At 46.5% G+C, this 22,059-nt stretch overlaps 1 long non-coding RNA gene across 1 annotated transcript; it reads left to right on the top strand.

Moving 5' to 3' along the window:
* The first annotated feature begins 3,461 nt into the window (after positions 1-3,461).
* Positions 3,462-5,549, top strand: LOC122204147. Its single transcript, XR_006195508.1, has 3 exons — positions 3,462-3,655; positions 4,976-5,149; positions 5,437-5,549. It is a non-coding gene; the product is annotated as an uncharacterized LOC122204147 (long non-coding RNA).
* Positions 5,550-22,059: the final 16,510 nt, after the last annotated feature.

Genomic DNA, 22,059 nt, shown 5'->3' with positions numbered 1-22,059 from the left:
CATTTATCAGATAAGCACCAACCATCGTTTCTAGTTACGACAAAGTGATCAGGGCCTATTAGCAGCGTGTTCCCCCCTGGGGACGGCTTCCGCAGAGTCCTGCCTGGGATGCACGGGAGGGGGCAGGAGATACAGGGACCTGCCATCCCCTCCTCCCCCACGTCCCCAGCTCCCTGCCCTTTCTGCCGCCTTCTGTTCTGCTTTCCGAGGTCTTCTCGTACCTGTTGGCTGTCTCGTGCATGGGGATTCTTGGTGGTAAGAGGGGGAAACTGGGCCGAATGTGGTTACTTCACCTTTTCTTAGAACTGATCAATGTGCTTTTGAAACACAGTTATGCTCAAATTTTCTGTCCAACTATTGAGAATTAAGCGCACATTTTAATGAGCAAAATCCAGTGTCAAAAAGGGAGTAGGCAATTTGATACGATGATATATGGAATAACAGGAGTTATTTTAAATAGCTCATGGAAGCATCATGAAATATATTCACTTTGAAAGCAGCGATGAGATCGCTTCAAACGCTGACAAGCCCACATCTGTGCTTTCTGGTTTCTGTTCGCTTACTGGAAATCCTGTCTTTGAGCCAAATCTTTATATCTCCCTTTGAGGCTGAGTGGCTGTCAAACTGAAAAGATGCAAGGATGTCTGTAGGGGAAAAGGAAAACAAAAACAAAAACCCCAAACAACAAAGATTAAAACCTTTTGATGAGACATCTGGGTCACAGTGCACGGTCTCCCCCTGGGGAGAATTCCTAGGGACTTTTGAGGACATAAGTGTAATAGAAAAGTTAGCTCTATTTGGGAGCCTCTAAAGTTTGTTGGGGCAAATGCAGCTACTGGAAGAGAACCCAGTGTGTGGAGCAGCTGGGACTGTCAGGGACACCCGGGCACTGCCTCGGTTTACCGCGTGGATGATGGTGTTACCCTTGTGGCTGCTGCATTAATGTAAGAAATAGGAGAGCCGAGGGCCCCTGGGTGGCTCTGTCAGGTTATGTGTCCGACTTTTGATTTTGGCTTAGGTCATGATCCTGATGGGGTTTTGGAGTGATGGGGGTCCGGCGTCGACGGCCAAGAAATTCTTGAGTCATGTTTGGTTCTTTAATAAAACCACAGGGACAGGACTTGTGTGTAGAAAGAGCTGCCTCATAAGTTTGAGGGGTGACTGTTTCTAATAAACTATCGAGTCGGGGGTGATGAAGTCCAGAGGAAGTTTCTGAAAGGGATTTTCATATGCTAAAGAAGACTCACAGATTACTGGAGGCCTAGTTGTTGTCAAACTAAGGTTGTTTTTCCCTCTGGCAAAGCATTATCATGAAGCCAGTAGAGGCTTTCTGGACATCAGGCTATTGGTAAGATTGCTTGTTCTTGTAAATTGCTAAGATATTTGTAAACTGATGGAGACTCCAGTCCTGTGATTCTGTCAGTTCAACCACTTATTTTCTGTCCTTGGGCAGCCAGGAGCGCCTGAGGGACGTCACACATGTCCCACCCTGGGGGTGGGGTGTTGTTCGCTTGTGCTTTGCCCTCCGCTGGCCTTAGGTTCCCTCATCAATCTCACGGTTCGTGAGTCTGAGCCTCAACTTGGTCTCTGTACTGACGGTGTGAAGGCTGCTTGAGATTCTCTCTCTCTCTGTGTGTTTCTCTCTGACCCTTCCCCCCATTCTCTCTCTCTCTCTCTCTTTCAAAATAAATAAATAAACTTAAAACAAAAAAGAAATCGACAGCCTAATGCTCAGATAACACTTAGGTTGAAAAGTCAGCTGACCTTAAGATAGGGAAATCATCCCCCAGGAGGGGCCCAGCGTGATCAGGTGAGCCCTGAAAATCGGAGGAGAGTGGGGGACAGGCCTCAGGAAAGTCGGTGGGGAGAGGGGCTGGCCGAGACGAGAGGTGGCAGAGACCTGCTTCCTGTAGGATCCCTGTGGCCCCGAACTCCGGGGGGCAACTCTACGAGCTGAGAATGACCCCAGCCAGAGCTGACAAAGAAGCCACCTGGATGGTCCTAAAACCACAGGGAACGGAGTTCTGCGAACGACCTGAACGAGATTAAAAGGAGATTGCCCCCCAGGGGCTCCGGAAAGCCAATACTTTGATCTTTGCCATTCGAGACTCAGAGCAGACAGCAAGCTGAGCCGTCTGTACCCAGACTTGCGTTTTTTTGCAGAATGGGAAGCGGTTGGTTGCAGAAGGCGACCCGAGGGAGCAGTGCAGCGGCCGCACCGCACCGTGTCACTGCTCAGTCGCCAGCAGACGCAAGACCCCTTCCTGCTCCCGCTTCCCCTGGAGCTGGTGCCACGTGAGGCGAGGGGCGGCTCCATTCGAGACAGACACTTGACCTGACCTCTGCCTGTGTGGCCAGTGACGGGCACGTCACTCACTTTTCTCTGTTTACAGCATCAGTCCGCACAGCAGGTGTATCCTGATCGGCAGTAAGACAAGTCTCTCCCAGCCCAGTTCTAGCCCTTTTGGGGGTAAAACTCCAGCCACGTGAGATGTTCTGTCGAGGTCCCAGAAAGGGTGCTCGTTGGCCTGTCACCGTCCTTAGGAGCACCCGTGATCCCTCTGGTGGAAGGAAAAGAGCTGAAAATCCCGGCTCCCCTGTGCTGGTCTCTGGCCGCACAAGCCTCCCGACGGTCTGATCTGGCCATCGAGGCCCTGCCGACCTGTGAAGGGGGGACAAGTCCTCTCCCCGACGCTAGGATCCTGCAGGCAAACCTAGAGCTGTGGTGGGGACAGGCCTTCCCCCAACGACCCGCTCGCATCGGGGCAGTCGTGGGGGTGTGGGGCCCGGCGAGTAGCACCCATGGGGGATCCGTCTCTGCAAGTCTTTGCGCGCGACCTCCTCGCCGCGCCCCTCCGAGGGAGACTTCCCGAATGACACCGCAGTCTGGGGGTGGGGGGCTCTCCCTGCCCGGACCTCCCTCCCTCCCCGCCTCACTGTCAGACCTGCCTCTGGCCCGAGGTCTTCGCTGCCTCCTCGGCTCCCTGTGCCCTTGGTCTTTCACAGGCATCCCCCCCCCCCCCATCAACTTCCTCCCACTTCTAATTCTCCTTGGTGTGCACTTCCTGGAGGCCCCCGCTGGCACCAGCGTTTCTGGGGCGATGCTGGTTCTGCCGTTCAATGCTCGTGGGGTTTACGAGGTCTTCCTGCCTCTGCACGGGACATAGCTGTGTCCCCCACGTGTGCCTCTGGGACCCTACAGCATGTAGCGACACCTAGTGCTTTCTTGTGATGGTGTGAGTGCTCTCTGATCCTTTTAATGACTTCCCTTTCTTTTTCTGTCCAAGGCAGCCTCCTTCTATGTCTGTTGCTGGCAACCAAGGATCCGCACGGGGAAACCATCCCCAACGCACTGTCCAAACTCCGACAGAAATCTGTTCAGAGGGCGTTCAATGATGTCATAAAAGGCAGAAGCCTATTTGTAGGTACCTTCTATCAGAAATCCAATGAGTTGACGGCTACCTTGTCGAGGAAGACCCGAAGAGATTCACATGTGAAGATAAGACTCCAGGGTGTAAAGACAGGTGAACTTGGGTCTGCGAACAGGAGGGTGCATGATCAGTAAGGGCAGCTCCTGGCTTAGGGAGGCCGCCAACTCTGCTTCGGGACCGCCGTGTTTTCAGACCTTGCCTGGTTCAGACGTTTTGTTCCAAAGGTACCTTACCTCCACAGATGAGTTTGGCTTTGTCTTAGAGATAGTCTCTCTTAAAAATACTTGTCAGATATGAAACTGTTTTCATCACCATTTGAAAGTTTGGTAATACATCAGGGCCACCATATTCCTTGGGTCTCGGGAACCATTATGTATTTGTAATCTTTTTTAAAGTTTGTTTATTTTGAGAGGGAGAGAGAGAGAGAGAGAGAGAGAGAACGAGTTGAGAAGGGCCAGAGAGAGAGGGAGAGAGAAAGAAAGAATACCAAGCAGGCTCTGCACTGTTAGCACAGAGCCCGACGCAGGGGTCGAATTCACGATCCACAAGATCATGATCTGAGCTGAAACCAAGAATCAGACGCTTAACCGACTGAGCCCCCCAGGTGCCCCGCACTGTGATCTTGAACTCCTTTCGTGAGACTTGCCCCCAGTACCAGCATATTGATTGTAAGGCTGCAAGGTCCTCGCTTCTCAGTTCGCCAGACTTTGTCACAAACCCTGTCTCACGCACTCATCACAGTAAGTGTCAGATAAGCCAGTCCCCATGGCAGCAATGAGGACGCTAAAGGTGCTCTGAGGTTAATTGACTTGACCAAGATCACAAAGCTCATAAATGGAGCAACTGAGATCCAAAATTAGGTGTCTTTATTGTAAATATTGTTTGTCTTCTGGGAGAACATGCTGATTTTCTCACTGCGTGTTATTCTGGGTGGAACGCATTTCTGGATTTGGAATGAGTCAAGTCTAAGTACATGGTGAGTTTTTTGAGAATACGCTTCGATGAAGAAACTACATTCTACTTTTCTTATTATTTCTTATTCCAAAAGTAATTTTTTTTTTTTTTTTGGCTGGCAAGATATGATGATACAGAAGTGATTCATGAAGAAGTGATGGGAGGTCACTCCTTCTTCCCTTCTTTTCTGTATGCAAAATTGAAGGGGGGACTCGACTATATCTATATATATATAAAGCTTATCTCTATATATAAAGTCTCTGTCTATATACTATATCTATAGAAATAGATACAAACATATATATTCCTGTTTTATAGATATAGATACAAATATATCTATTCCTGTATATATATATATGTATATATAACATATATATGTATATATATATATAACATATATATAGCTTATATATGTGTATATATACATATATAACACCTATATACACACACACACACATATATAAAGTTGACATGATTTCTTCAAATGATGTTAAAAATTATATAAATTGCTTTATTAAAAAACCCTCCCGATGATCCCAGAGCTGTATTTTGATGGTATTGTTCTCAAGTGGCCCTATTATCATGCACAGAAACCTCCATCGAGAGTTTTGAAATTCGGAGACCTCAGAGTGCAGTCTCACGGCCTCCCCGTGGGCCGTGGACGCCCTGTGCCCGGTGCACCTGAACGACGCGGTGTGACCCCCGCGGGCCACCTCCCTCACCGGCTCTCCCTCGCGTGTGTGTTGCGTGCGTGCTCCCCTAAGGTAAGGTCCGTGACATTCTCCATATGGTCAATCGCCGTGCACCAGTGGCCCCCTGGGAGGGTGAGGCTGCGCGGGGCCTCGGGCCTGGGTGGAACTCGCCCCGGTGCCCTTCCTCCGGTGCCATGTGAGGTGCGGGCCGGACAGGCCCCGAGCTCTGCCAGCGTTTAGGGTACTTTCGTCATCCTCCGGCAGGATCCAGCGCGGCGGGCTTCTCACCGTGTCAGCCTCTTGGGCCCCAAGTTTCCAGACGGTCGCTGACGTGCTTCTGCTTTTTTTTCCGCTTCCAGGTTTGCTCGAGGTGAACACCACTTGAAAAATCCCCGATGCGAACTATCACATGGCTCGAATTTATTAGAGATGCGGACCTGTGGGGGCGACTGGGGGGGGGGGGGGGGGCGCGGCTCAGTTGGTTGAGCATCGGACTTTGTTTGGCTCAGGTCATGATCTCGATTTTGTGGGGACCCCGCGTCGGGCTCTGTGCTGACAGCTCAGAGCCTGGAACCTGCTGCGGATTCCATGTCTCCCTCTCTGTCTGGCCCTCCCCCCATTCATGCTCTTTCTCTCTCAAAACTAAACATTAAAAAAAAAGAAATGCAGACTTGTGAAGGAAGGATTACTGGTTTATTAAAATGATAGTAATGTAAATTCTTTAGGAGAGTTTCAAATGGGCTGCAATTGTGGAAACAAGAGCTTATTTTCAATTATTTCTTTCAAAAGTCTTCCCAGGGAGGGAGAGGCCAGAGTCTCTGCAAGGTGAGTGGTGGTAGTACCTCAAGGCCACCACTAGAGGAGGCTAGAGACCCACACCGACTCCCATAGAAAAGACTCTGGACACTTAATGCACAGAGGTCCTAAACTCTCGCTTTGATTGCTGGGTCTCATCCGGTGAACCAGCATTCTAGAACCGTTTGCTGATTTTTTTTTTTTTTTTAATGTGATGAAGAGCCACAAATACCATTATTGTATGTCAACGCCTGCATCTTCCCTCTCTGCCTCCAGTGACGGAGGGGTAGAACCCGGATGACAAGTAAAGGCAAAAGTGCCCCCCATGCTTGCAGGCGCAAGCAAATGCCTCCCCTCCCCCGCTCCGCTCCCAGCCCCTCCGGAGATCGATCGCAAGTAAAATAAAATGCAACATTAATTGCGAAATACATGTCGGCATCCTGTTTCCAAATCACATTAAAAATTCATGGCGAGCTTCTGGTTTGTCGATGCATTAACTTTTCGTTAATTACGAAAAAAAAATTATAATCGCCTTTTTTTTTTTTTTTTTTTTTTTTTTTTTTTTCGCGTGTAGGTGATCGAGCGGCGAGGGCGCTGCAAGCAGATTGCACACCTTTCGGGTGCGGTGCCTGTGCGTGCGGGTGGGTGCACGACCGGACCCGGCAGGTGAGGGGCAGCTAGGAAGCAGTGTCCGCGCAGGCCTGGGAGGGTGCACCTGCTGCCCCACCCCTGCGGCCTCCAGGCCGATGCGCTTCTGCCCATTAAGCACTGCGGTGGGGTCTTGGAAACGTCAGCTTATTTTACGCTTCTCGGAAGAGTTTAAGGCAATAATTGTTTCAGAAGTTAATTGGAGTCAATGGAGATGTACTCTTAATGGATTATCGTTTAACCCAGATTGCCTCTTTTCCTTATTCCTGTTATTTTCTTTATTGCTCTATTTGTTGGAAGGACTGACATGAGCCCATGAAGGTGCCCAGTGCTGCTTCTGGCGTAGCTGAGTGCTCTCTATTCTCTAGATTGTGGGATTTCCGCGTCCTGCAGGTCCTTATTTGCTTACGGAGAGATGGTTTTGTCTCTTCACAATGTCTGTACCTCGTGGCTGAGTTTATTGCTTTCATTGTGGGTTGAAATCAACTGTCATCTAAAGGGACCAACTGTGGGGACACATGGAGAGATTTTGTTTTTCTGTAAAAATTATATTGAGTGGTTTTGAAAAGATTGATAGGAATGGATGGGGGGGAAAAAGCTCTGTTTATGCAGGAGTAAGAGATTTAAAAGATTGAAGAAAACATAAAATTTCATTCTGATTCTGCAATCGGATTGTTTCACAATTCTGCAGATTCCTGCAGAAACTGAAAGTCATCCAACATGCCGCAGGGCTCTTATTTAGTCAAGATAGACCGACCAGACTCTACTAGGGGTCAAGCAAGCAAGGTCAAGTGCAAGCAAGCATAGGGGTCTGTTTTAAAATGGGCGTAGTATATTTAATTTTTTTTTCCTGTCTTTGTTCTTCAAAAGATGAAATTAGCTTCTTTGTGAGTCACTCTCTGCTGGATTGTGGAAAACTTTTAAATTTACTTTTTTTTTTTTTTTTTTTGAGATTTAGTCTGTTCCAATTTACACAGTCATTTCATGATTGAAACTTGATTAAATAAGTTTCAGCTTCCTGCCATGGTTTCTCTGCTCTCCCGGCTTCCTTTCTTTCCTTCAATTTTCCTGAGGGAGGTGGTGTCCTCCCAGGGGTCCTGACAAGAGGAGGACAGGATCCCCCCCCACTGCCTTAGGGCTCTGTGTACATGTACCTTCTTCCTTGTGTTATCCACACCACAGTCCATGGGGCCACACTCCTCACAAGGACACGATCCTCTCCATGGTCATGATCCCCTTGATCTCATATTCCTCTGGTTCCTCTCCTCAATTTCGAGGCTGTTGTGTCCTTCCTGTGATGGAAGCAGCTACGCATATATAGACTGAATCACCCTTTGCCGTGGCTCATGTTACCACTTGGAAAGTCAGAGGTCAGCATGGATTCTTTACAGAGGGGATATCCACCTTCTTTTTGAAACAAGGAATATGTCATCCCTGATAGCCAGAGGATCATAGCAACAATATTTAATGGAATATTGTTTAATGGAAAACAATTCAAAAAGAGATTTTCCGCTGTCTTGAACAGTCAAGGATTAGAGAGGGACTATATTAAGACTGAAACCAAATTACCGGAAACAAACAAGGACAAATCCCTTGTGTTTCCCATGTACTAGTCTTTTGAGTTTGAAGAGGGAAGCCAAAGCGATAACAGGTGGGAAGAAATGTAAGTAAGTAACGTTGTCCTGATTTTACAAACCTTTTTTTGCTCATTTGTTTGTTTCAGGGCTCTCCCTGTAGTGTTCTCAGGAATGAATAACTGAAGATTGTTTCTTTAAAAGCAGGAGGCTAAGAGAAATTATAAAATAAGCCCAGCAGTATGGGTGCTTCCGTGGAGATTGGAGTTCATCTATTTATCTGTCACTGTTGTGATTTCAGAGCTATTTAAATACAGTTCTTTAGAACAGAGCGCTATACGAGGTGTGGAAGGAAGGAAGTAACCTTCACCTGGCATAGAGGCCACTCAGGAAGAAATCTTTGGGCTGTTATCCCTTTAATTCTGCTCTTGATATGACAGGAAGGTTTAGTTCCTAAATGTGCTATTAATTAGTGTAGAAGGCCCTGATCGTCTTCCCAGCAGAAAGTTGCACGCTTTTGCTCCTTGGTATTGGCTCCCGTAGTGATTCTAGACTTGTCTGTTTCGACTGTGGGGGGCAAGAGCATTGTCAACGTTGGCTTCTTTGAGTTCTTCATCTTATTCTAATGAAAAGATCTGAAATCTTCTTCCTAAGCTAATGTATTCTCTTCTAGGGTCTTACCGAAAAAGAGAGAGGGAAAAAGAAACACAAAAGAGCAGAAAAAATTAGTCTCCCTTCGATACATTGTGACTGTTTGCACCGAACAGCTCGCCTGCTTTGACTAGGTATTCTCAGAACAGTAGTTTAGTGCCTCTTTTTTTTTTTTTTCCAAAACATGTTGGGTAGTCATCATATCACCTGATTCTTGGTGCTATTGATTAAGTACAGTGACCGACGTAGAGAGGAACTCAGTGCATCCCATTAGTAGAATTTCGTGTTGAAAATATTAAAAGTAAAACTGTCCTTTATGTCCTATACTTTTATGTATATTATGTATTACTACATAATATAAATAACTGACGAACGAAAATGCATTCGAGTAGGGATCAACCCCCACCTCAGAAGACGGGACGAGGTAATTTGATGATAAGAAGTCCAATATCATGACCTCATACGATGAAGAAATAATTCTACGGACAGAGACTTCCTATCTACTTGTGTATCTGTAGTACCAATCTCATATTATGTAAAGATGGCTTGGAATTTAGATGATAAATACACTAATCCTTGTATCCCTATAAATGTTTTCTGGCTGCAGAGATACATTGTCCAAAAATTCTAGGAAGAAACAACAACAAACCATTTTCCTGGGCAGATATATCCAAAATGATTAAGTGGAGGACTGATAAACTATAATTTCTTATTCCTGTTGACCCCGTGCTCAACAATATCTGTGTCCAGCTGCCCCTGACGTATCCCACAGAATGGGCAATCACCCTTACTTTGGAATTTTCTTTGCATGCCTTCAGCGTATCAGTATTTCTCGATTTGCCAGGGTCAATCCCACGTGGCCTTCGGAAACACAGGACTCCGTATGCAGAAATGTGTGTGTAGCTACCAAAGCCAATGGGGCTTTGACATTCACATGATATCTCTTAATTTACCGCCCCCCCCCCCCCCCCCCCCCCGCCCCAGCACTGCAGGAGCCCAGCAGAGCATAAGGAGAGGTGCGGCACGGGTGAGATATTTGTGTGTCCATCTCAGCGTCTTCTCTTAAGGGCATCCTGAAGAATTCTGATGCCCAATTATTCCAGGAACTGAGGCCCAGAAGTGGAAAACTTTAATTGTTTCTCCAAACTGAGAAGCCACTTGAACAGCAGAATCAATTCCAAAGTAATTACTCTTCCTCCGGGTATCTCTTGAAAGTTTATCTAGTGTTTAAAAAAAAAAATACAGTCCTTGAACTTGAGGTGGCACCTGTGAATTGAAGTTGAGAATCAAAAGAATGTCTTTTTCTCTAGGTAACCGCGGGTTATCTCCCTGGGAAAGCTGAACCACAACGAGAAGCAGAATTGCTTTCAAACAGATTCCACAGTTAATGTCATCAGTGTGTTAGTGTGCAACTTGCATACTGAGCTCAACTGCTCAGGACGCGGAAGGAAGTGACAGAGGCTTGATGAAAAGTTTATCTTTACATTTTTCAGGGAAACAAGCTTTCATTTACTTGACCGGGGTTTCCTAGGAATTTTTAAATAAATCAATATCATGCACAGTTGTAGGATTCACTGGCTATGTGTGCTCCCCAAAACCTAATCTCATCTCCCCAAAGCTCATACGTAGCCAGTATTAATCATGAGCCAGAACGTCGTGGCAGATGCGAGAGGCAACACAATGGCGAGAAACGCCCACATTGCAGTCAGAATAAAGCTCTCCCATAATGGCATGTGGTCCATGAGTGCTGTGAGCTTCAGAAGGAAATAAAGGTGTTTATGTTGGAGAATTATTGAGAAAGAGGGTTGGTTCTCTACCCACTGTTGACCAAGTTCCTCAGAGGAATGATCGGACTTGTAAGTAGGTTTGGGGAACGTGGGAGCAAAGAGGTGCTTTTGTTTTTCCAGCAGAATATCTGAGAAGAAGGTGGAACCCCAGTGTAGAAAGTGCCCACGATTTATCCAGGCAGCTGGATCATAAATTACCCCACAGAGGTCCCCTTGTGTCACAAGTGAGCCATTGGATGCATCCCGTGTGACGTGGATGAGTGTGTAGAGAGGAGAGGCCTCGCATGCAGATTCTACTGATGGCCCAGCAGCACCTGAGAAGGCCATTGAATGAAGACCAGATGCCACTGAAGACCAGGAGGTCCCCAGGGAGGCCACGGAACAGAGATTGACCATGAGGAACAGAAGGTTGCCTCCCAGAAATTAACACCCACTGTGCTTGGGCAAAATGAAGCCCCTTAGAGCCCACAGAATGGATTCCCGGCATCTCCAAACAGTCGATGTCACTGGGGTGCCTGGGTGGCTCAGTCGGTTAAGCTTCTGACTTCAGCTCAGGTCATGATCTCACAGCTTTTGGGTTCGAGCCCCACGTCTGGCTCTGTGCTGACAGCTCAGAGCCTGGAGCCTGCTTCGGATTCTTTCTCCCTCTCTCACTGCCCTTCCCTTTCTCTCTCTCTCTCTCTCTCTCTCTCTCTCAAAATAAATAAATAAACATTAAAAAAAAGAACCCACAGAATGGAGAACATTCCCAAAGCTTCAAGATTCAGTTTATGACAACTAGAGAACAAAGGTTCATTTAAGAAAAATAAACTTTTGATATATACATCAACAGCTATATCTTTGGACACATGAGTTGATGATTTGAGATCTGTATTCAGGATACGCATTATTAGGAGAAAATAGAAAATGCTGTGTGAACATAATAAAAAGTCTGTTTTTGATGACGTGACCATTGACCATCTCTCTGATTAGTCAGTCTCAAGAAAAAAAAAGGTAGAGACAAGTTATTCAGATAAAGGGTAGAAAAGAAGAGTCTTCTCTGAAGAGGGAGGTGTGGCTTACGGGAAGATGGAGTAGGGGTGAAGGGTGAGGGGGCTCAGGATGGATGAGTGCAGGGTGGTAAACCCAGCAGAGGGCGCATGGCTGCTGGAGGCCAGGTCGGGCCACTTGTCCCCCAAAATGGAGCAGGCATCAGTTTTCTCCTAAGTGAAATGGTGGAAAGGATCCCAGCAGGGAAGTGACATGCTCAGATTTATGTGTTAAGAATCCTCAACGGCTCTGTGACGAAGAGATTGGAATTCGTACAAGAATGCAATCAGGAGAATCTGTTAGGAGGCTGATAAAACAGTGGCTTTGAAATGGCAGTGGTTTTGACCAGGGCTCTCTGCTCAAGACAAACTTGGACTTGGTCATACGCTGAATGGGATTCTGAGACGCTTTTCAGCTTGAGCACCTGGGTGGGTGCAGACGGGGTCTCCTAAGATGGCGGGCTGGTGGGGCCACGGGTGGGAAGGCAAGGATTCCTTCTGGATGGATTCAGTGTGAGATGCCCATGGACCAGGAATCACTGAATTTAAGAGGCAAGGTTTAAATCTCTACCCACAACGTAACACCAGCAATGCCAACACCACCAACGGAACATTCAAAATTTGCGTTTACGTGTATTCCTCTCCCTGGGGCTGTGTTTGACTCGGAAACGTTCAGAATTTATCTATGCAACTATGAAATCACCACTTTCCTGATATATTTTCCTTTATATTAAAAATCAACGTGGCCCTAGAAATGTGAGCCAATGTACTTATTTCATTATTTTTAAAGGTGACTACATAATTCCATTTTGACCCATTATGGATAACTTGATAGCTAGCGCCATGAAAACAAATATATCTTGGATTTTTGTTTTGTTTGTTTGTTTGTTTCCTCAGATTCTCCAGTAGTACAACTGTTGCTCTCATGGACTTCACTGGTAAACGTTGGATCCATATTTGCAAAGAAGAAGGTAAAGTTTAAAAAGTGCCACAGACATCTTGGGGCACCTGGTGGCTCAGTCGGTTAAACGTCTGATTCTTCTTATCAGTTCAGGTCATGATTTTGCGATTGTGAGATCGAGCACAGTGTGGGGCTCCACGCTGAGTGTGGAGCCTGCTTGGGGTTCTCTCCCTCTCTCTCTCTCTCTCTCTCGCCGGCTTGGGATTCTCCTCTCTCTGTCCTGATAGCACTCTCTCTCTTTCTCTCTTAAAATAAATAAATGAACATAAAGTGGTGCAGACATTCAATGCCCAGACCTTGGTTTCTAACTGTCATTTTCTAACATTCACCACTTGTTTTTAAGGCTCCCTGGAGAAAGGATAGATTCTAAGGCTGGAGCAGAAAATGCAGAAGACGAGCCATATATATGGATGCGGAACATGACAGAAGCGTATAGGAGCCAACGTGAAAAGTGTTCCCAAGTGGCCAAAGCTGGACCAATTTGAGCAAAAACATAAACGGACAGAAACGATCTGAAATGTATTGGATTATAACACAAAGAATTAAAAAAAAAAATAGATCCATACTTACATACGTCAATGATTGAGTGAATGAATGCAAAAAAATATGCAGGAATGAACAGATAAATACGTAAGTGAAGAAGCGACTAATCTCCCTTACGGAACAGTCCAAGTTCATGAATACAGGATACAAGTTAGAAAGAGAAAGTGCTGTCATAACTGCTCTAGGCAGTGTCAGTGATGAATGCTGACCTTTGTGGACAGAACTTGAAAGGGAAACTAGACACCTACACGCACTCCAGCTACCTTCCCCAAATATTTATCAATCACTGTGGCGGTTTTACCACGCCTGACCATAAATTCTCCAAAACGGAGAGCTTTCCTCCGCTCCCCTTGAATGTGGGCTGTATTTAGAGACTCTCTGCTCAGGAACAGATGACGCAAAGAGAAAAGTAGTAACTGTAGAGGAGACAACATTAAGCAGGTGCGCAACATGACCATCACGGTTATCTGTCCTGTCGATATCATTCTCGCCTCCTGATACGATTCGAGGAGAGGAGCACGTCACCCCCGCGTCATTCTTATCCCAAATCGTAACCTCCGCCCAACGTCTAGGAGAAAGCATGAAGCAGACCCACATTGGGGGATATTCTCCAAAACACCTGGTAAACACTCTTCAAAAGACTCCGGGTCACAAAAACCCCGGAAAGACAGAGAAATGTCCTGGGTTAGGGCATTCTAAAGAGGCCACACGAGTAATGCAAAACGGGGTTCTGGTTGGGATCCTGGAGAAGAAGAAAGATGTTAGTGGGAAAAACTGGGAAATCTGGACAAAAGCCCACACCTCTGTGAGGTTGTTGTATCCGTTAGTTTCCAATTTCTGATAAATGCACTCTGGTCATGTAAGATGTTAATGTCAGAAGACACTGGGTCAAGGGGAGCCAGGAACTGGACTATTTTTTTTTTGCAACCGTTTGGGAAATCTAAGCTTATTTCAAAATAAAACTACTGAGATGAAAATCAGTGTTTGGAACCGGGATTTTTCTAGATTCCCACAGCCCAGGAGCTGACGAGAAAGAAAGATGTTGGAGGCTGTTCTTATGAAAAAAAAAAAAAAAAAGTATAGATTCCTTTTTTTATTCTTTTGTTAGCGTGGCTATGGTCCCTCACAATGGCTTTTGGGGGCTGTTTGACGTAGTGTGGCCTTGTGTGTGAACAGGCTGCAGACATTCGAAGTAGTCGGAACAGAAGAATTGTGTGCACGGAGCTCGGCTTCTACTGCTTCTGCGATGTGTGACTCCACCGGCTCGTGAGCAGATGGTGTGGAATAGAAGCTATTCGCAAACAGGGACCTGCCAGCCTCGGCGAGCTCGTCTTCCGAGTCACTAACAGCTTTTGTCCGAATCCACCCAACGGGGGTGAGAAATGCCTCTGAAATCATCATGAGAACGGAAATCCTAGGTCTCTCATCCGCAGCAAATTATCTCCCTTTCACTTGTCTCTGCTTCTCGGTAGCACTTAGCAGCCTCGCTGATGTCTCCTTCCTGGAACAGGCTTCTCGTTACTTCTTTCTGAGACCCTGTTGGGTACACTTGCCGGCTCGCCCAGCTCCCTGGCTGCATTTGCTCCGCTCCTCCCCCCGCCCCCACCTCCCCCTCCCGGCGCCTCCCTGCCGCAGCCCAGGGGACTCTGCTCCCCTCCATGGGCACCCACCCCAGCAGGGGGTTCCCTTGTCCCTGGAGTTAAAGACCCCTCCAAATGAGGTCCGGAAGCCGAGGGGTTCCAGGCCAGCAGACTTGCGCATCTGACCCAAACTTAGTTGGTCCCACAGGATACCTTCCTTGGTTTTGTGACCAAATGTGGCAGATCCTGGGTCCCCGTTTTGTGTAGGCAAGTGCTCAAATTCCTCTTCAGAGAATCCTCCTCTCTACTCCCCTCCTGATCACTGTCTCCTTATTCTTTACATTTATTCCGAGAACATCTCACCACCTGCCATACCGTATGTGTATTCATCCTTCTTTTGCTGTTTTCCCCGTCGAAATAGAAGTCTCCCGAGGGCAGGCATTTTGTCTTGCTCACCTCTTAAATCCCAGCATCTAGGACAACGTCTGCAACGTAAGAGACGTCCAAGATCTATTTGTCCAGTGAATAAATGTAAATGAACACGTGAAGGCATGCGGGCAATAAAAGTATGAGTGGATCGATGAATCAAAGTCCTCAACTTTGTTTGTTTGAATCTATAATGAGCATGACCTTTCTAACTCCTATGTATCTTGGGTATCTTGCACTTGGTATGCAAATGTATCTTGCACTTGGGTATACAGTGTTATGTTAGGGAGCTCAGAGAATCCCATCATGATTTGGGATATTTCTATGCTTAATGATCACGATCTTTAGAATGCCCCAACCAGTGACATTTCTCTGGAGTCAGTTGCCTCAGTGAGACAACTTCCTTCTTCATTGTATCCTATAACATGATATCCTTCGCGAAGCTTTTTGATTCTGTCATGTGTCGTCATCACTCTTTTAAAACCCGGCACAACGTGATTGTTGTGTTTATCGCTGAATTATAATTATTATAATCGTTTGTCAATATTTCTGTCTCCACAAGCGGACTTGAACTATTTTAAGATCAGAAACCATGTCATTGATTTTTTATTGAGGATCCTAGCAGAATGTCTACTGTGTGTTGAATTGATCCAACCCTCAAGGTAACTTTGCCTGTGGTCTCTTAGGTGGGAAGGCTCACGGCAACCGTCGTGTGAGATAATTCACTGGTGTTGGGGCAGGAAGCATTAGAGCTTCTCTTAATATTTGTTTTCAGTGCCATTATTTAAAATTTTCTATTTTGCAAGCAATTTGTAATATCAAGTATATCTATCATAGGACACATGTTTCATGAGTCATTTCTAACGCGTAGGTTTCTAGTGGTTGCTCTATTGCTTTTTCTGACAGAGGCACGAACATAATCGAAGGGTTTGGAACCGCTCGAATAGACTGCTTCAGTGGCCTTGTCCAGACCCCGCCAGCGTGTGATATGGGGTGGGGTCCCATGACAAGTCACACCCACATTCCAAGAGCTGGACCCTGGCTGGCTTTGGTGGTGGGTCTCATTCCCTTTTTCGTCTTTCAGAACGTCTCTTGATTTCTCGGCGCGCTGGCAGACAAACCCATGAGATGTTTTGTCTGCGTTGTTCACCACGTGCCCACACACTTTCAGTCATGATCTATCCTGCCGTCGTTCCCGGGCCAATGCCCACTGTCCCAGAGCTGGGGACTGGGCCTTACTCTTGCCATCACTCACGCTCGTAGGCTCCAGACACCGTGTCAATGTTGCTATCAATGGACAGAGATTCAAAAACCACAGTCTCTGGGGAGTCAGACGGGTCCTGGGTTCTGTCTGTCCGGACATGAGGAGATGGGCACAGCCGAGACTGCCCCCTACACATGCTCCACTGGCTCGTTCACAACACCACCCAGTTTTAAAAAGGGGCAAGTGTGAAGTCAGCTAAGGGACTATCTTCTCCATTCCCTTCCAAGTAGATATGTATGTATGTGAGAAACTTTTAGGTAATTCAATGTAGGTGAAAGCATTGTTTACGACATCAAGAAAGACGAGTTTAAAAGAGGCTGAACCGTATGGAGTGTGCCTCCTTTTGTCCTTTATCTTTCTCATCCTAAAGCTGGGATAATAGTTGTAATGGCTAGAAATCCAGTAGCCATCTTGTGTCATGAGTTGATCTGAAGGATAGAAACAAGTTCTGGGATGGTTGTGTGGAACAACCACAGCGTGGTCCCGAATAAGTTGTGGGAATCTCCATGCTAATCATAGATTGCCGATATCTGGATCTCTCTTACACGTGGGGTAGAAATTTATCTTATGTTTGGCCATTTAATTGCATTTTATTTTTCTGATAAATGCAACCTAAGCCTGTTACTGGGTTGGAAAGGCACGCCATATATGTACTCTCAAATACCTCTTCGTAAATCCAGCCCGTTCAGCTTTTTAGTGTGTCCCTTGTTTCCTGTCCACTCGAGTTGCTTTCCTGTGTTCATCTCACTTACCAGAAGGATGCCCCGCTCCCCCAAAACAAGCAATAATTAAAACATAGTGAGGTCTCAATTCATACGATGCCCAGGGACAGAGAAAGAGAGGAAAAGGAAGGAAGGAAGGAAGGAAGGAAGGAAGGAAGGAGAATCTAAAATGTAGTTTATTAATTGAACTGAACACTTAGAGTTTGTGTGTCTGTGTGTGCATATGCATTAAAAATCCCATGTCTAGACAAAGAAAATGTGAGCAGTTAAGAAATTCAAAAAGCATAGCTAGCAAACAAAATGCATAGCGATGAGGGTTTTGTCAGTTTGGGTTTTTCTTTTGGTTGTTTGGTGCCTGTTTACGTTGTAGGAACAGCTGCTTCTTCGTGAAGTTTCTCCCTCTTTAGGGCAGAGTATGAGCCAGGTCACTCCGCTAGAAATCAACCCTAGGTCTGGAGAAAATGAAGACAATGCTTGTTTTCCCCAGCAGGCAGGAACGGAATTGAAGAGAAACCAATTTTTCTAGCTGCCGTACAGGGCTCTTGTGTTAAATCTGGGGAAGTATTTATTTTTATTCCATCACACTGTGACGACTATTGGTGAAACGGATCCAGCCAGTGAATGAGAGAAAGAAAAAAAAAAAAGGAAGTTATGTTGATCATGTCACTGAATGTACGGGAAGGAAAGGAAGCCCATCTTTATAGTAACCGTGCAGGGTCTGGTGCGATTGCCCTGCCAAGGAGCCGGGCAGACTGCTGTGTTGGATCGCGAAGAAGATGCTGACTTTCACACGCCCCAAAGTGTTAAAGCAAAAGTAGGCTTCAGAAATGTTCGGAAATGCATCTCTTTAGAATACGCAAGATTTAGACAGAAAGCTCAAAGCATCGGCATGTCCCTGAATTGATGAACGGTTGACAAAGTGGTATATCCATACAGTGATGTCATATTTGCAATCAAAAGAATAAAGGTCTTTTTGTTTATTTTTTTAATGTTTGTGTATTCTTGAGAGAGGGAGAGATAGCCAAAGTGTGAGCAGGGGAGGGGCAGAGAGAGAGAGGAAGACACAGGATCTGAAGCAGGATGCAGGCTCCGAGCTGTCGACACAGAGCCCGATGCGGGGCTCGAACCCTGGAGCGTGATCCTGACCTGCGCCGAGGTCGGGCGCTGAACCAGCTGGCCACCCAGGTGCCCCAGAAGGGTGAAGTTCTGATTCATACAACATGAGCGAACCCCAAAAACATTACGCTGAGTGATGGAGGCAAAGACACAAGAGATCGTAACCTGCAGGACACCCCTCTATCTGTGGTGCCCACTGGGGCTCGAGACAGGAAGTAGGTTTGGGGTCGTGTGGGGCTGACGGGTAGGAGAAATGGGAGGGACACAAGGGAGGTATGGGGTTTCCTTTCGGGGGGGTGATGAAAACGAAAACAACTTGTAAACCTTAAAAAAGTAATTTTTAAAGGGGTCCCTGGGTGGCTCAGTTGGTTAAGCATCCGACTGGCTCAGGTCATGATTTCATGGTTTGTGAGTTTAATCCCCGCATTGGGCTCTGTGCTGACGGCTCGGAGCCTGGAGCCTGCTTCGGATTCTGTGTCTCCCTCTCTCTCTCTCTGCCCCTCCTCTGCTCCCTCTCTCTCTCAAAAACAAATAAACATTAAAGAAATGTTTTTTAAAGAAAAAAAAAAGGAAAACAACTTGGATTTTGTGATGGTCACAGTACTCCGTGGGTGCACGAAGAAACACAGGCTTGTATATTTTTAAGGAGGTAAATGTTTGGGCATGTAAATTGTTTCTGAATAATGTTGTTAAAAATAGGGAAAAGGAGACAGGAAATATCTTTAAACAATGTAAGACCAACCTCTTGAAATAAAAGTCATTTTTTCCCCGTATCAGAAATGAACTGTGCCTCATTTGTTGTGGGGGACTTGTGTCATCAGACTATAAAGCAATGATATGGTGGCTGCATATAGCCGTTTAAATTATGCAGTCTGGCTAAGTCCATGGTTACAAAATGACACAGCAAATCTTTTCCTATGGAACAGTAAGTCCATTTTAAAATAACACATTTATGCTTAATTTAATAAGAGTGTCTTTTTAGGGGGTAAGTACCAAAAACCCAAGTTAACCTAAATATGCACAATTCAGCACAAATGGAAATATATTTATGTAAGTTACATATGAATTATTCAGTGTTCAGACACCAATCTTATTTTGCATGAAATTACATTGATAGAGGCTACCCGATCCTGACACAAATTAAACATTTGCAGAGTCTGACCCTCTCTTTCCTCCCCGCCCTGAATGGGGATTAGGGGATGACCTTCATTATACATCGTCAGTTCTTTCCATTTTCCCGAAAATGGCAGGTAATAAACCCTGCCTGAGGCTATTACTTTAAAGGACATCAACTGAATATCATTATGTCTATCTGCAGGGTGCTCTTGTGGGTAATCTGGGGCATAAAGAAACGCCCAAAACATTTGCCCTCAAAGATCTTAACTTCTGGTTGGAGAGAGGTTATTGACCAATAAGACGTAAAGAACCATTGACAGAGGATGACCCCCCCTTCCATGATGCCCAAGTGTGTGTCTTTGAAGTGGCCTGATGTTTATTTTCAGTCCAAAAAGACCCTGAAATCATACAAGAGGAATTAAGCTCAAGGAACCTGTACGATATAAATACAGTCACGTTGTCAGCTACAGGTTTTGATATGCATAATTAACCGTTTCCGCTGTTTTCCTAGTCTACCTGGATTTTTAAGATCTCTGTGGCTCTTTCCGAGGCCCCAAGTCAATGGGAAATCATTTTAGAAAGCGATCCACTCTCCTTCCACTCTTCAAGTTTGGATTGACTTTCCGTCACTAAGCTCTTCGCCACGGAGTTGATCTTAGAAAGAATAATTGACAGGGGACAGCGGTGGGGGGAGACAGTCTGCCCATGTTGGATTCTAGCCCAAACTTCTATTAGTGTCCTAATTTCTCACACTGTTTTTTTTTTTTTTTTCTCTCTCTCTTTATCTTTATTTCTTTCTGGCCACTGGCGCAGATGTTCTAGTTGTTTGTCTTTGGGCCCTCTGTGTTCGGTGACATTGCCTCTGTCCTTCTGTCCTGTGATGGTCTGGCGTTTTGGGGCAGGAGAGCTAGCGTTCTTCAGGTGATTATAATTCTTCCCATCAGACCCGGCAGATGCTTGTGTATCTCCATGTCTCCTCCCTGCCTCGTCCCATCATCTCAATCCATAGTCTGCTATATCCATTTTGGTTTCCGAGATCACAGACAATTACCTTGCATGTGAATATTCTCCCTAACGTTTACCGAAACCTTTAAAATACATGCTGAGTCTGGGCGCTTGGGTGGCTCAGTCAGTTGAGCGTCAGACTCTTGATCTCGCCTCGGGTCATGACCTCAAAGTTCAGGAGTTCGAGCCCTGCGTCAGGTGCACCGCTGTCAGCGCGAGCCCACTTTGGATCCTCTGTCCCCCTCTGTCTCTGCCCCTCACCTGCTCTCACTCTCTCTCTCTCAAGAATAAATAAGACATAAAAAAAAAAAAATACATGCGGAGTCAGTCGGGTGAATTCTGAGCACACCAGTCACCTAGTCAACGTCACGCTAAAACTCTAGTGGGCACCAACGCTGTAAGAAATACATTGCAAAAGACGCTGGGATTTATGAACCACTCCGGCACGGCCAAAAGAGTGGACCAGGGTCTCGGGCGCAGCCTGGACGGTGTGGGCGAACGAGGCCTCCACGGCCTAAGAAAAGGACCTGGAAACGCCTCTGAACGAGATGTTCGATTCTTCACTTCGCTCCGGAGGTTTGTGGATAGGCTCTGAGGAGCCGGGGCCCCCCTCGCACCACATGCACCTGCAGCCGCCGTCTGACCGTTGCCGTCCGGGGTCACCGGCGGCGAGCAGGAGCGGGGAAAACGTCCTGCGTCTGACTTCTCGTCTTCCCAGCTTTTCAAAGCCACGCCGGCCTCTGTGGCCTCCCTCCTCTCCCGGGCCACTATGGATCCATTTTGGTGACAATTAACAGCAATGCCATCTGAAATTCTCTACAAAGGGGGTGAGGGAGGGGAGATTTGGAAGTGGCAAGTACTTACCCGGAGGAAATCAAAGCTGCTCGGGAGTGTGTTTTACGGGCAGCACACACGCAAAGAGCTAGGGTCTCCGTGTCAGGTTTAAAGGAGCCAGGGACGTTTTCCTACTTTGAGACGCAAGGCCGGTGTCAGGACCTCAGAGGGGCTGGTCATTCTTCCCCGGTCCCCGAGAATGTGAAGCCAGCTCCTTTATGAGGAAGTTCAAGCCTCCCTTCATGAGAGTGAAAAATTAACATTCGCGATTTGGAAGCCGGGTAGCTAGGGTTTAGCAGCCTGGTGTTCGTGGCTGGAGGTCCGCGTCGCTAAGCGGCCGCGTGAGCGGGTGGACAGAAGCCAGACCAGCTGCAGCCCCGGTGCAGGGCTGGTTTGCAGAAGCCAGGAAGCAAAACTGTCAGCCGAAGCAACACTGTGCATCTCCCAAGCCCAACAAGTGGGCAGAAACGTACCTCTGACCCCCTGCCCCCTCCCCCATCGCCATGCATGTCATTGTGTAAATGATCTAACCCGTGAGCCATCTAGTCTCGTGCCACGTCCTCTGTTAGATGAGCGAGAGCTCTGAAGCCCGAAGACTTGTCTGCCGACCTTGCTATAAACACGTCCCGGGTTTGAGGCTTGTGATGTCTGTTCGCTGTTGGAGCACTTTTCGGAATCCTCTGCGTTTGCAGAATCCTTTAAGGACCGACTTAATACATATTTATTGAATCCATTCTATATGCACGACATTCAGAGCATGTTGTACTGGGGATATTTCCATGCCTCTGTCAAAAATCTACTTACATTAACTTATATGCCCCAAGGAGATATGGTATAGCTTTTCATATTCTCCACTTGATTAGTCTCTCTCGTAAGCCCCCTGATGTAAGCGCCCCCAATGGGTGCTGGAGGGATTAAGACAGCCTCGTGGT

Source organism: Panthera leo, chromosome D3, assembly GCF_018350215.1.
Source record: "Panthera leo isolate Ple1 chromosome D3, P.leo_Ple1_pat1.1, whole genome shotgun sequence".
Classification (NCBI taxonomy): Eukaryota; Metazoa; Chordata; class Mammalia; order Carnivora; family Felidae; genus Panthera; species Panthera leo.
This window is presented reverse-complemented; position numbering and strand designations above follow the sequence as displayed.